Genomic DNA, 12,617 nt, shown 5'->3' with positions numbered 1-12,617 from the left:
TGTGAAGATGATATACCAAAATACATTCTTTTGAAGCTCCGTCTTCTGAATGGAATGTTGAAAGTAGTTAACTTGCTGCTCTCTTCATCCAGTCTGATCTGCCAGTATCTGGACTGATCAACTACTACACTGAATACACTGAATGCAGATAGCTTGTGAGTGATGTCATCTAGGGTGGGTAAACTGTGATGTTCCTGCAATAATGCTTTGTTGAGGTCTCAAGGGTCTTTGTGGATACAGATAGCACCAGTGTTTTTCCTTTCTACTGCAATCATCGAGAGAACCCATTCTGCTAGTTTCTCCACCTTTTCAGTTATATCCAATTGTTTCATATGCTGGAGCTCCTTATCTACTTTGGACCTCATTGTTAATGGCAGTCGTCATGATGTGTATACTACCGGTGCTGCACTTGTAGACAGCTTGATTTTACGACATCTCATGCCTTTAAACAAAGCAGGAAATCTTTTCTGAACTTCCTCTGTTGTGAAAGGTCCTTTATGGATCTTTAGGATTCTTATCAAGTTTAATTATTTTAAAGCTGCCAGTCCCAATACTGGTTTTGCTATTGTGTTTATTACATAGAAATTTAGATTTTTTTACTATTTTCTTTGTGTCTGCATTTAACATTGCCTTTCCCCACTATATGGAGTCAATGCCCTGTATATCTTGCTAGTCTTCCTGACACAGAAGATCTTAATATCCTGGTATGAACTAGATTTTTCTGATATTCTATATCAGGGACGTATCAATTTTCAATTTAATGGTATTTCTTCTGCATCCATTAAAAGAGTAACATATGTTTCATCAGTGTCCTTTTCCTTCTTATGTATTACAGCCAAAAAGAATGCTGTGTCATTGTTGTGAAACTCCTCCCCTTGGAGGTATTCTCCAATTACATGAATTGTGTGCCCCATATTTTTCAAATCATGCAAAATGATTTGCTTTGTGGCACTTTGTGCATATCTTTCCTATTTTTGGACATTCCTTTTGCTTTGCACGCTGCAATTCTCATTTGCTTGCAAAGATACCGTGTCTGTGCTTTTGCTACATGCTTCTCTTTTCATGCCATGTGAGGCTGGAGTATCATGACCAATGAAACTGGAATCAGAGGGCTTATATTCCCTTGAGGGACTGTTGTCAATGAGAAAACAGGGAACGCGGGGAATTAGGCTGGAAACAATGCAGCCACATGGATAAAGCAGTGTATGGGGTTTAATAGAGTCCTACCTGTTCAACTTAATTGCATTCAGTTTCACACTTTGCTACTGAAACATGGTGGCAGCAGTGGAGCTGTGAGTTCCCTGAAGTGCAGCAGCTGGCAGCGTGAGCCATAGAACTCAGTTTGAAGCCCGCTGGAGCCCTGGATTTTGCAGGCACAAACCTAGCCCGACGATGGGCCTGGTGGGAGGAATTTGAGCTGTACATGGGCCTGGCTATTCAGGGGGCAACAATAGCAGGAAAGCAAAACTATTATTTCGCCTTATTGGGGAACAAGGTGGAGAGAACTGCACCACAGTGAAGCTCGCCACTGTCTCAAGATTCACTGCAGTTCTAGGACTGTGTAAATGAGAAGTGGCCCACACTAGGATGGCATTGCAGGTAATGTGGCATGTTCAACCATTTTAGCAGTGTGTGCAAGAGCAGAAGAAGATCTCAGAAAGATTCAGTCAGATATGTACAAGAGGGGAATGGCACATTAGACCGTGATGATCACATTATGACTCTCTCCTTGAGTCAGAGAGCGTATCAGGTTCAGGCTGATACAGAGATACCGTGATTATTACAGAACATAGAGACAGAGAACCATTGAGAGGTCAACCCCACAGGGAGAGAGGTGACTCCCCAGCGAGAACGTTTTCTAGAGTCGGCGATGACAAGAGGTGACAGGGAGATAGGACATTCATAATGCGGTCACCTATTGAGGAGACCAAACTATCTCAAAGACTACATAACCAGCTGAATCTGTGGTAAAGACATGATTCCAAGGTGGCTGTGTGCTAACAACCTCTGGCTGATGAGACACAGGTTGGGTGTCAATTATGTTTGTAATGTTTATATTTAATATTTGCAAAATAGGGAAGATGTATCATGATCAGTGGAACTGGAGTCTGAAGGCACATATTCCTTGAGGGACTGTTATTGATGAACTCCAGGAAAGGACGGAGTTAGACTGGAAACAATGCAGGCACATGGACAGAGTAGTACAGAGGGTTTGATAAAGTTCCTCTTGTTCAATTTAACCTGCATTCAGCTTCACTCTTTGCAAATTAAATAGCTGTTGCCCTGCTATTGCCTCCTTATCTCTGTTGTGTGCAGGTCTGGTTGCTAGTTGTACTTGTTTTATCACATGAACATCATGATTGGTGTAAGTCAGTACTTCCATTTGCTATTTGCACATTACTTGTGCTCTGGCTATTCTAAGGGCTTTTTTCCAGTGTTAAATTGTCCTCCATTAGTAATTTTTCTTGTTTCTCTTTGTTTGTTTAGTTTGATCCCATCAAGATCTTATCCTTCAGTATATCATCCCCATCTGTGAAAGCAGTCTTTTATTATCAATTGTAGCTGGGCTACCTGCTCATCAGTTATTTTAGCAGGACCCTGATATCTCTCGTGGAAAATTTTCCTTTGTGTGGAGATATTTTCCTTTGGAAAATAATACAACTCAAATAGCTCGAATAGCCTGTCTGGATTTTTTTTATATCTGCTTCAAAAAGTCACAGGTTTTATTTTGGTATTATTTACAAGGTTTTCAAATACATACTCTGCTCTCAGCAGCCCAGCTCAGTGGATGCACATGTGTGTATGTGTATGTGCATGCAATCCCTCACCCCAGTATATCAGAGTCACTTCCTGTGCCTTTCTTTAAGGGACAATGCATCAGTTATCTAACTGTGGATGAATACATCACAGAGAGGATGCACGGGGAAGGAGTGAGAGAGATGGGTGTGAGCCAGAGAGGCGGACGGGGATAGGAGCAGGGACAAGGAATAGGGGCAGGGGGGAGGAGGCAGGGGAGATAGCAGTGGAGAGGTGAGGTGGGGGGACAGACACGGGGAGAGGGGATAAGTGCAGAAGGGGAACGGGAAAGTTTACCACTAGAGTACATTCCCCAACAGGACCTGCAACTGAATTCAGGATTCCTGAGATACAACATTCCCTTGGTGTCTAGCTTATAGTCGTGAAAACTGGCAAAATGAGTGTCTCATCCTCCTCTAATACTAGGTGCAAATAGAAGATAGTAGCCTTTTGCTACCAGTTATTCCTTTAGCTCTGGTGGTAGAGTACTATACTATGGATCTACAGATTCCAACCCTGCAGATGACCCATGTAGCGGATCAGTATGATTCCACATAATAAATTTTCTCTTCTTCTCAGTTTGCTTTTTAAAAAAGTCAGAAATTATATCCAAAAGAATTGTTAAAATAATGTTAAATATGCAAAGTCAAGTACTCAAATGTTAGGAAATGACAGAATTAAGGTTGCCTTAGTGTACATGCAATTGATACTGTCTTTATTTACATGATTACATACTATTTTTCTCCAGGGGACCCCCTGAGAGTGAGGATGATCAGAAAATGATCCCAAAGGCTTTGAAGGTTCACCCAGTACAAGTGTTCTGGCATTTTAATGGCAATGCCTTCTTCTGGGTGTTTGTCAGTTACTAGCCAAAAGCAAGTCAAAAGGGTGGCTGCAGCAGCTATCACTAGGCCTCATCACCAGCACATATTGCAAAAAAGCAATTGATGGGGAGAGGGAGGGAGGGAGGAATGGATGCAAAGAAAAACCCAGTTTATAGTTAAACTCCACTTTTCAGTCCATTACATGTTGTTTATAAATGTCTTTAGTACTTTATCAGAAGAGGAAAAACGTGTATGATTTCATCTTTACTATGCAACCATTCAATTTTCTCTGAACTGAACTAAAACATGAGGAAAGATCTAAAGAGCTGAAATTGAATGAAATATTGTATTCATCCAAGTGACTTTTTTGTTAAGTAGACAACCTCTGTGATGATAAAAAGGTCAGTGCCACACCATTATACATACCATATCCTTTAATCTTTTTTTCATTTATGTGTTTAAATCAAGCAAGAGACAGCCATGTCAAAGAGTGAATGTATTGAATTTTTTTCTTTTGATTCTATTTGTTTAGCTTCAGGGTCAGGTATGTGTTTTGTGATATTTCCAGAACATCATCATCTTCCCCAGAAATCACTGCACATCTGTAGTAGTGCTTGGAAAAACAAAAAATATATATAGCATAAGTTATTTGAAAAATAACCTGTATTTACTGGATTCCAAATAGGTATTTAGATTACTTTGTCAAATTAAATTACTGCTGTGCTACTTATCTCACATTCCAGGTGCTTGCAATAGTGTTTGTTAATATTTTGCAGGATAAAAATGAAGAGAACAATAAAAAGTATTTCTTGCAAAAGCAAAAAAATATTTACAGCATAATGGCATAGCACAAATCTTTTGACAAGTAATATCAACAACTTTCTCTCATAGTGTGTTGCTGCTTAGTAGTTGGTAGCATCATATTGCTGATATACAGAAGTGAATTTTATGTACACAGAAAGGAAGATTACAAGAAGTGGAAGCTGGACAGATGACAAGGGAGGAGTATAAAAATATTGCTTGAGCATGCAGGTGAGAAATCAGGAAGGAGTTGGCGCACAACTGGAGTTCCAGCTAGCAAGGGACATGAAAGTTTCTACAGATATGTTAGCAACAAGAAGAAGATCAGGGAAAGTGTGGGCCCCTTACTGAATGGGAGAGGCAACCTAGTGATAGATATGCTTGGTACTGAAAGCTTTTTTTGCCTCAGTCATCACAGACAAGGTTAGCTCCCAAACTACTGCACTGGGCAGCACAGTATGGGAAGGAGGTGAGCAGCTCTCAGTGGTGAAAGAACAGGCTCAGGACTATTTAGAAAAGTTGGACATGTACAAATCCATTGGGCCGGATGCAATGCATCTGAGAGTGCTGAGGGAGTGGCTGATGTTATTGCAGAGTCATTAGCCATTATCTTTGAGAACTCATGGCAATCAGGAGAGGTCCTGGCTGACTGGAAAAAGGCAAAGATAGTGCCCATCTTTAAAAAAGAGAAGAAGGAGGATCCAGGGAACTACAGACCAGTCAGCCTCACCTCAGTCCCTGGAAAAATCATGGAGCAGGTTGTCAAGGAATCCATTTTGAAGCTCTTGGAGGAAAGGAAGATGATCAGGAACAGTCAGCATGGATTCGCCAAGGGCATGTCATGCCTGACCAATCTGATTGCCTTCTATGATGAGATGACTGGCTCTGTGGATTTAGGGAAAGCGGTGGGCGTCATATAACTTGACTTTAGCAAAGCTTTTGATACGGTCTCCCACAGTATTCTTGGCAGCAAGTTAAAGAAGTATGGGTTGGATGAAAGAAGCTGGCTGGATCATTGGGCACAACAGGTATTGATCAACGGTTGGATGTCTAGTTGGCAGCCACATCAAGTGGAGTGCCCCAGTGGCCAGTCCTGGGGCCAATTTTGTTCAACATCTTCATTAATGATCTGGATGATGGGGTGGACTGCACTCTCAGCAAGTTCGTGGATGACACTAAGCTGGGGGGAGTGATAGAAACACTGGAGGGAAGGGATAGGATACAGAGTGATCTACACAAATTAGAGGATTGGGCCAAAAGAAATCTGAGGTTCAACAAGGACAAGTGCAGAGTCCTGCACTTAGGATGGAAGAATCCCACGCACTGCTACAGACTGGGGACCTACTGGCTAAGCAGCAAAGCTACAGAAAAGGACCCAGGGGTTACAGTGGACAAGAAGCTGGATATGAGACAACAGTGTGCTCCTATTGCCAAGAAGGCTAACAGCATATTGGGCTGCATTAGTAGGAGCATTGCCAGCAGATTGAGGGAAGTGATTATTTCCCTCTATTCGACACTGGTGAGGCCACATCTGGACTATTGTGTCCAGTTTTGGGCCCCCCACTGCAGGAAGGATGTGGACAAATTGGAGAGAGTCCAGCAGGGGGCAACAAAAATGGTTAGGGGGCTGGGACACATGACTTATGAGGAGAGGCTGAGGGAATTGTGCTTATTTAGTCTGCAGATGAGAAGAGTGAGGCGGGGATTTGATAGCAGCCTTCAACTACCTGAAGGGGGATTCCAAAGAAGATGGAGCTAGGTTGTTCTCAGTGTTGGCAGATGATAGAACAAGGAGCAATGGTCTCAAGTTGCAGTGGGGGAGGACTAGGTTGGAAATTAGGAAAACTTTTTCACTAGGTGAGTGGTGAAGCACTGGAATGGGTTTCCGAGAGAGGTGGTGGAATATCTATCCTCAGAGGTTTTTAAGGCCCGATTTGACAAAGCCCTGGCTAGGATGATTTAGTTGGGTTTGGTCCTGCTTTGAGCAGGGGGTTGGACTAGATGACTTCCTGATGTCCTGTCCAACCATAATCTTCCATGATTCCATGTAAATACAGTAAATAAATGTACTGATATAATGGGATTGCTTAAATCTGACTGTTGACAGAAGTTTTTCAAATATATTCTCTGAAGTGATAGTCAGTGTCATGAATCATAGTCAGTGTTATTAGAAACATTTATATGAGAAAAGAAAACAAAAGATTCAGTTTCACTGCTATAAAAGCAAGCATCACCATTTATATCTACTTCTGAAAACAAATGTAGTGACTTTGCCAGAGCCAATACATGTAGAAAATATTGGAATAATTCTTATTGGTTATAGTCAGTTTGCACATTGCTGAATCTATCTGAGCAGGTTTTATAAGATACTGTGGACAAACACTGGAAGGAAGAACAAAGGCATAGAGTTCATACAGCAAATCAGTAGCAGAGCTGGGAATGGAGCCTAGATTTCCAGAATCTCAATCCAGTGTCCTATCCACTACAGGATATTACTTTCTCACACAAGTGATCTACTTAAATTGGTATCTGCGTACTCTAAATCTACCAAGGGAATGTAAGGCCACTGCATAGAAATAAAACAGAACAAGATTTCCTATGAGGAAAAAATCTTGCCCAGAATACAAGATACTACTTATCTGTCAACAGCAGTGAAGCTATCCTTCCAAAGTGACCAGCACTGTAAATAGTGACAGATACTAACTCACATTCCAACAAGTATGTGTGTTGTCAAAGTAAAACACTTCAGCCTTTTTCTCAGTCACCTGACCTAAATTTAAAAAAAAAAAAAAGTTTTTACCGTAAACCACAAAATAAGATCCTATATATCTATATGTTTGACATGTAGGATCAAATTTCCAATAATGTCGAAACCTGGCCTCCATTTCTGTGCAAATGCTTGAGCACTAACTCCTATGCTCAGAAGTGATGGATTCTATCACATGCAGGGATAGGTGAAAGATTTTTGAATTGTAAATGTGATAGTGCTCAAAAATGAGAATGCAGATTACAAATCATAAACAATTTGGGTGTGCATGCATATCATTGGAGGTTAGGTTTTGAAAATTTGGACCACATGTCAAATACATAAACAATTTTTATGTTTAATTCCTCATTCTTTCAAAGCAAATAATTAAATATCACAACCCATGTGATAAACCAGAATCATTACCTTGATTTTCAAAAGTGCTAAGTACCCAGGAGATCCCAACTGGAGCTTAGGGCCCTTTTGAAAATCCTAGGAAATGGAAGAGTGAGCTAAGGGTGCTTTTAGGTACTGTCCAATGCTAATTGTAAAACCGTACTATTTTCACATCTTTTTTCTCCTCCAAAAAAGGAAAGAGGATTCAATCAAATTTAGAGCTTAAAACTTTAAGGTCTCTTTGTACACTATACATGGAAACCTGTTGGGTGTAATAGGTTTCTAACAGGTCATCGTATCTGATTACAACACACATGATTAAACACTGCAGATATTTTCCTGGAAAAATCATGTCAGGCTAGTTTGCCCGTGCATTTCTACCAATTGTGCATTCTTGGAAAATCTAGTCAGCTTACCCTGTCCAGCCTTAGCAAATGGGTGTTGGTACAGAAAACAGTGATTTCTTTGTTTTTTCAAAAGAGGACTGTTCCCTTGGCCACCTAGGATTCTGCTGGGATGTTTTGCATTGATTCTCAAATCCATAAACTGTACTGTACATTGTTGATACTTTCACCATGACAATTCATTGTTTTTACGCTTCTTCACTTGGAAAGTGAACAATCCAGAAATGCTAGAAAACAGGACAATCTGAAGTGGAATATAAAAAGGATATGGTTCCATATGCAGGGCTTTGTGTTGGATCTATGCATATGCATGACTCTGGACAAAACCACAGTTCTACCCACTTGTGGAATATTATTGTGGCTGTAGCAATTACTAACTTTTGAACGGCCAGTCCCACTTAAACTTCATACAGTGGAAGATAGCCCAAACATTAACTGCACAGAACCACTCATTTCGGAGAATCAGTCCAAAAACTATCATGGCTTGTGAAGGCTGACTACAAACATGGAATACTACTTTGTGTCTCCTATATTTGGCATTTTGAAAGTCTATTCTAGATAGCTTTAGGCAAACAGTTTGTCTAGTGGTACTGAAAATCACACCGCACATTGTGATTACCATTAGGATAACCTTCTTCAGCTTTCCCTATCACCCCACTACCTTTATGATCTCACTCCTTCATTGGCAGGTGGGTCTTTGCAACTATGTGAAGGACTACTTTGTGAAGGACTACATTGTGCCAGCTAAACATGCTTAGCTCTTTTAACTTTTCTTCATAAACAAATCTCTCCAGCTGCTTAACGTTTTCTTGCTCTTCTCTGACTGTCCCCACTGGTAGTCTGTTTTCCTGGTTATAAGGTGCCCAGAGCTAATACAATATCCCACGTATGGTGGCACAAGAGCTACATTAAGATGAGCCATTACTTCCTTGCTTTGTGACATGACTCTGAAAACCCAGCCTAAAGTTTCACTGACCTTTTTGCTGCCATATTGGATTGCAAATTCATATCTAATTTCTCAATATTCTTATCTCTTAATCTCTTTTGGCATCGTAGCTCTCCAGATTTCTACCTCTATTTTTCAATTTTCATTTCACCATTTTTTAAGCTGAATCTCATTGTTACATTCTGTCCATGTTTCAAATCTAACTCTGCCTCTTTGTATTTTCTCCATCTTCAGTAGTGTGCTCAGCTCCTCCTATTTTAATATATCTGCAAATTTCATTAATGTACCATTTACTCCCTCTTCTAGCTCATTATTAAAGCTATTAAACAGGATTAGAAGCAATACCAATCTGCATACTGCACTGAACAACTCCCCTCAAAGTTCTTGTTTATCATTACTCTTCACTGCAGTCAACATGACTTGACTTATCTTCAAATCAATTTGAATTAAGTTTTGAAAGCAGGATTTTCAAACATTATTGTGACGTTGACAGGCCTGATACCAGCTCTTGCCCAGGCTACAAGCATTATCTAAGAACTGACAAACTTATAACTGAAGACCAGACCAGTTCACGTGTATGTTAATTTTGATTAAAATAGGTATTAGCATTATAAGAATGTATTTAGTGCTTAGAATCTAGGAAGTGCTTGTAAATTGCTGCATGCATTAATCTCACTTGAATTTCGGTATTCCGTGCTATAAGAAAATATGTAAATTTTGATTTATAACTTTGAAAATAATTTGCTCTGAACTTGTGAATACAGGCACAGGAATCATCCTCCCTGCCCATCCACAAGGACTATCATAATCAGATGGGCCATCAAGGAACATTGCAATACAAAGGATTGGCTATTGACACTATCATGCCTTGGAAATGCTATATGCAAGGAAGCTCATTCTGCGGATTTGGAAGCTGAATGAAGGAAATAGAAAATTTTCCTAAGTGTTTTATCTCTTTTAGCTGTTTTGAACTCTGACAGGGTTCTAGCTGTCTAGTTGGCAGCTGGTCACAAGCGGAGTGCCCCAGGGGTCGGTCTTGGGACTGGTTTTGTTCAACATCTTCATTAATGATCTGGAGGATGGGGTAGATTGCACCCTCAGCAAGTTTGCAGATGACCCTAAGATAGGGGGAGTGGTAGATACCCTGGAAGATAGGGATAGGATACAGAAGGACCTAAACAAACTGGAGGATTGGGCCAAAGAAACCTGATGAGGTTCAACAAGGACAAGTGCAGAGTCCTGCACTTTGGACGGAAGAATCCCATGCACAGCTACAGACTGGGGACTGACGAGCTAGGCAGCAGTTCTGCAGAAAAGGACCTGGGGGTTACAGTGGATAAGAAGCTGGATATAAGCCACCAGTGTTTCCTGGTTGCCAAGAGGGCTAATAGCATATTGGGCTGCATTATTCCCTTCTATTCAGCATTGGTGGGGCTGCATTTGGAGTATTGTGTCTGGTTTTGGGGCCCCCACTGCAAAAAGGATGTGGACAAGTTGGAGAGAGTCCAGCGGAGGGGAAGAAAAATGATTAGGGGGCTGGAGCACAAGACTTATGAGGAGAGGCTGAGGGAACTAGGTTTGTTTAGTCTGCAAAAGAGAAGAATGAGGGGGGATTTGATAGCCGCCTTTAACTACCTCAAAGTGGGTTCCAGGGAGGATGGAGCTAGGCTGTTCTCAATGGTAGTAGATGACAGAACAAGGAGGAATGCTCTCAAGTTGCAGTGGGGGAGGTCTGGGTTGGATATTAGGAAAAAGTTTTTCACTAGGAGGGTGATGAAGCACTGGAATGGGTTACCTAGGGAGGTGGTGGAATCTCCATCTTTAGAGGATTTTAAGCTGCGGCTTGACAAAGCCCTGGTTAGGATAATTTAGCTGAGGTTAATCCTGCTTTGAGGAGGGAGTTGAACTAGATGACCACTGAGGTCCCTTCCAATTCTAATATTGTATGATTCTAGGGCTAGAAACTCTAAACTGAGGCAGAGATCCTCAAGGGTTAATCCTGGGTCCTCCCTGAAAGACAACTTTGTATAGATCTATCACTACAAATCTGTCACTCTTAGGATTTAGATGATAAAGCAAGCAAACATATATGCACAAATGAGTTAACTTGTAAATAACTCTCATTTCTTTTTCCTAGTTAATAAGCCTTTCAATAGTTTATTTCAGAATTGGCTACAGACATTGTCTTTGGTGTAAGATCAAAGATACCAATTGATCTGGGGTATTGGACTGATCTCTTGGGACTGGAAACAACCTGAATATTGCGTGATTTTTGGTATAAGTGACCATTTATCACTAAGTCCAGTTTGGGTGGCAAAATAGACTAGAGATTAAGGAGACTGTCTAAGACACTATGGAAAGACTATTATAATGATCCAGGAGTTCAGATCTGTAACTGGTTGGTGAAATCTAATTTGGGGTGTCTGTCCTAGTTTAGACAATCTGCTCTCAGATAGGCACTCACAGTTATGGGCCATTCCAGACAACGTGACAACTGTATCATAAGATTTACTAAAATTCAGATACATTACAGTTTAGCTCCTGCTTTCCATTCATTAATTTATTTTGTATTGATATGCAGAAAGCAATTATTTGTCTGGAAGTCTTGAAGATATTTAGTAACTTAATTTTCTCAATATTTTTTCCATTATTTTATCAGGGGTAGAAATTAAACTAGAATGGCAATTGTCCACTTTTCAGACAAATCTCATAATCTGTGAATGTCCATATTCAGCAGTTTCAGTGATACAGTCTTGCTTCATAAGCAGCTCTGGATCTATTCTGTTTTTGGACTGAAGGTTGAGGAGAAGAAACTTACATTTCCATACGACCATACTGAAGTGCCTGTCTAATTGTGTCATGATGAAAATTAATTTTTTTAAAATAACAGTAATTTGGGATTAGAGGAGGCAGATCCAGTCAGGGATAGTTTATTTTAAGTAGGACACATCTTTGTTTATAATAACCAGTCCAGTCCAACCACACAGACAAAATCCCAAAGCAAAACTTTGCTGCCTTCATCCTAAGGCTTGTCTACGCTTAAAAGACTGCAGTGGCACAGCTTGCACCACTTTTGCACTTCAAAGAAGATGCTATCTGCACCAAAGGGAGGGCTTCTCCCATTGGCATAGATACTCCACCTCCGACAGCTGATGGGAGAAGCCCTCCCAGTGACATAGCCCTGTCTACACCAGGAGTTAGATTGGTATAACCGCGTTGCTCAGGAGTGTAGATTTTTCCACACCTCTGGGCAATGTAGTTATACCGACAAAAGTTGCTAGTGTCAGCACGTGCTTTTGGAGCATGATTATATGAACTGCCTTGTTCCACCTTGGTTCCTTTGTATTCAGAGGGATATTACCTTTAAGGGGTAAGCAAAACTTTGAGAGATTTGAGGAAATGCATTCCTGCTGTGAAACGATTTATTTTACATTGAATCTGCACAGTCTGGCTCTATACTGTGCACTTTTGGAATTAATTCTACAGCATTATCCTGACTTTTTCTTTCTGATAAAAGTTGCTTGTTTCATTTAAAAAAAACAAAAAACCAGTTTTGGTAAGAGATTGCACTTAACCGTATACATGACTTTTCAGGCATTGCCAATTTTTTGTCTGATTTACAATGCTATGTAAATGATTATTAGTGTGCATGATTCATTCCAGTGGTAGGTCTGTTTGTAACTGATCCCCACCTGGAAAGGTTT

The 12,617-nt window shown here is 40.5% G+C and overlaps 1 protein-coding gene across 2 annotated transcripts in view; it reads left to right on the top strand.

The window, feature by feature from the left end:
- Nucleotides 1–12,617, top strand: part of LOC137141463 (cytosolic beta-glucosidase-like) — a 69,593-nt gene that overhangs the window by 21,194 nt on the left and 35,782 nt on the right. The gene's annotated exons all lie outside the window — the stretch shown is intronic.

The sequence above is a fragment of the Emydura macquarii genome, unplaced genomic scaffold (assembly GCF_026122565.2).
Source record: "Emydura macquarii macquarii isolate MOO-44397 ecotype Brisbane River unplaced genomic scaffold, CSIRO-AGI_Emac_v2 contig_3062, whole genome shotgun sequence".
NCBI classification, from domain to species: Eukaryota; Metazoa; Chordata; order Testudines; family Chelidae; genus Emydura; species Emydura macquarii.
Note: the sequence above shows the minus strand (reverse complement) of the source record. Positions and strands in the feature narration are given on the sequence as shown.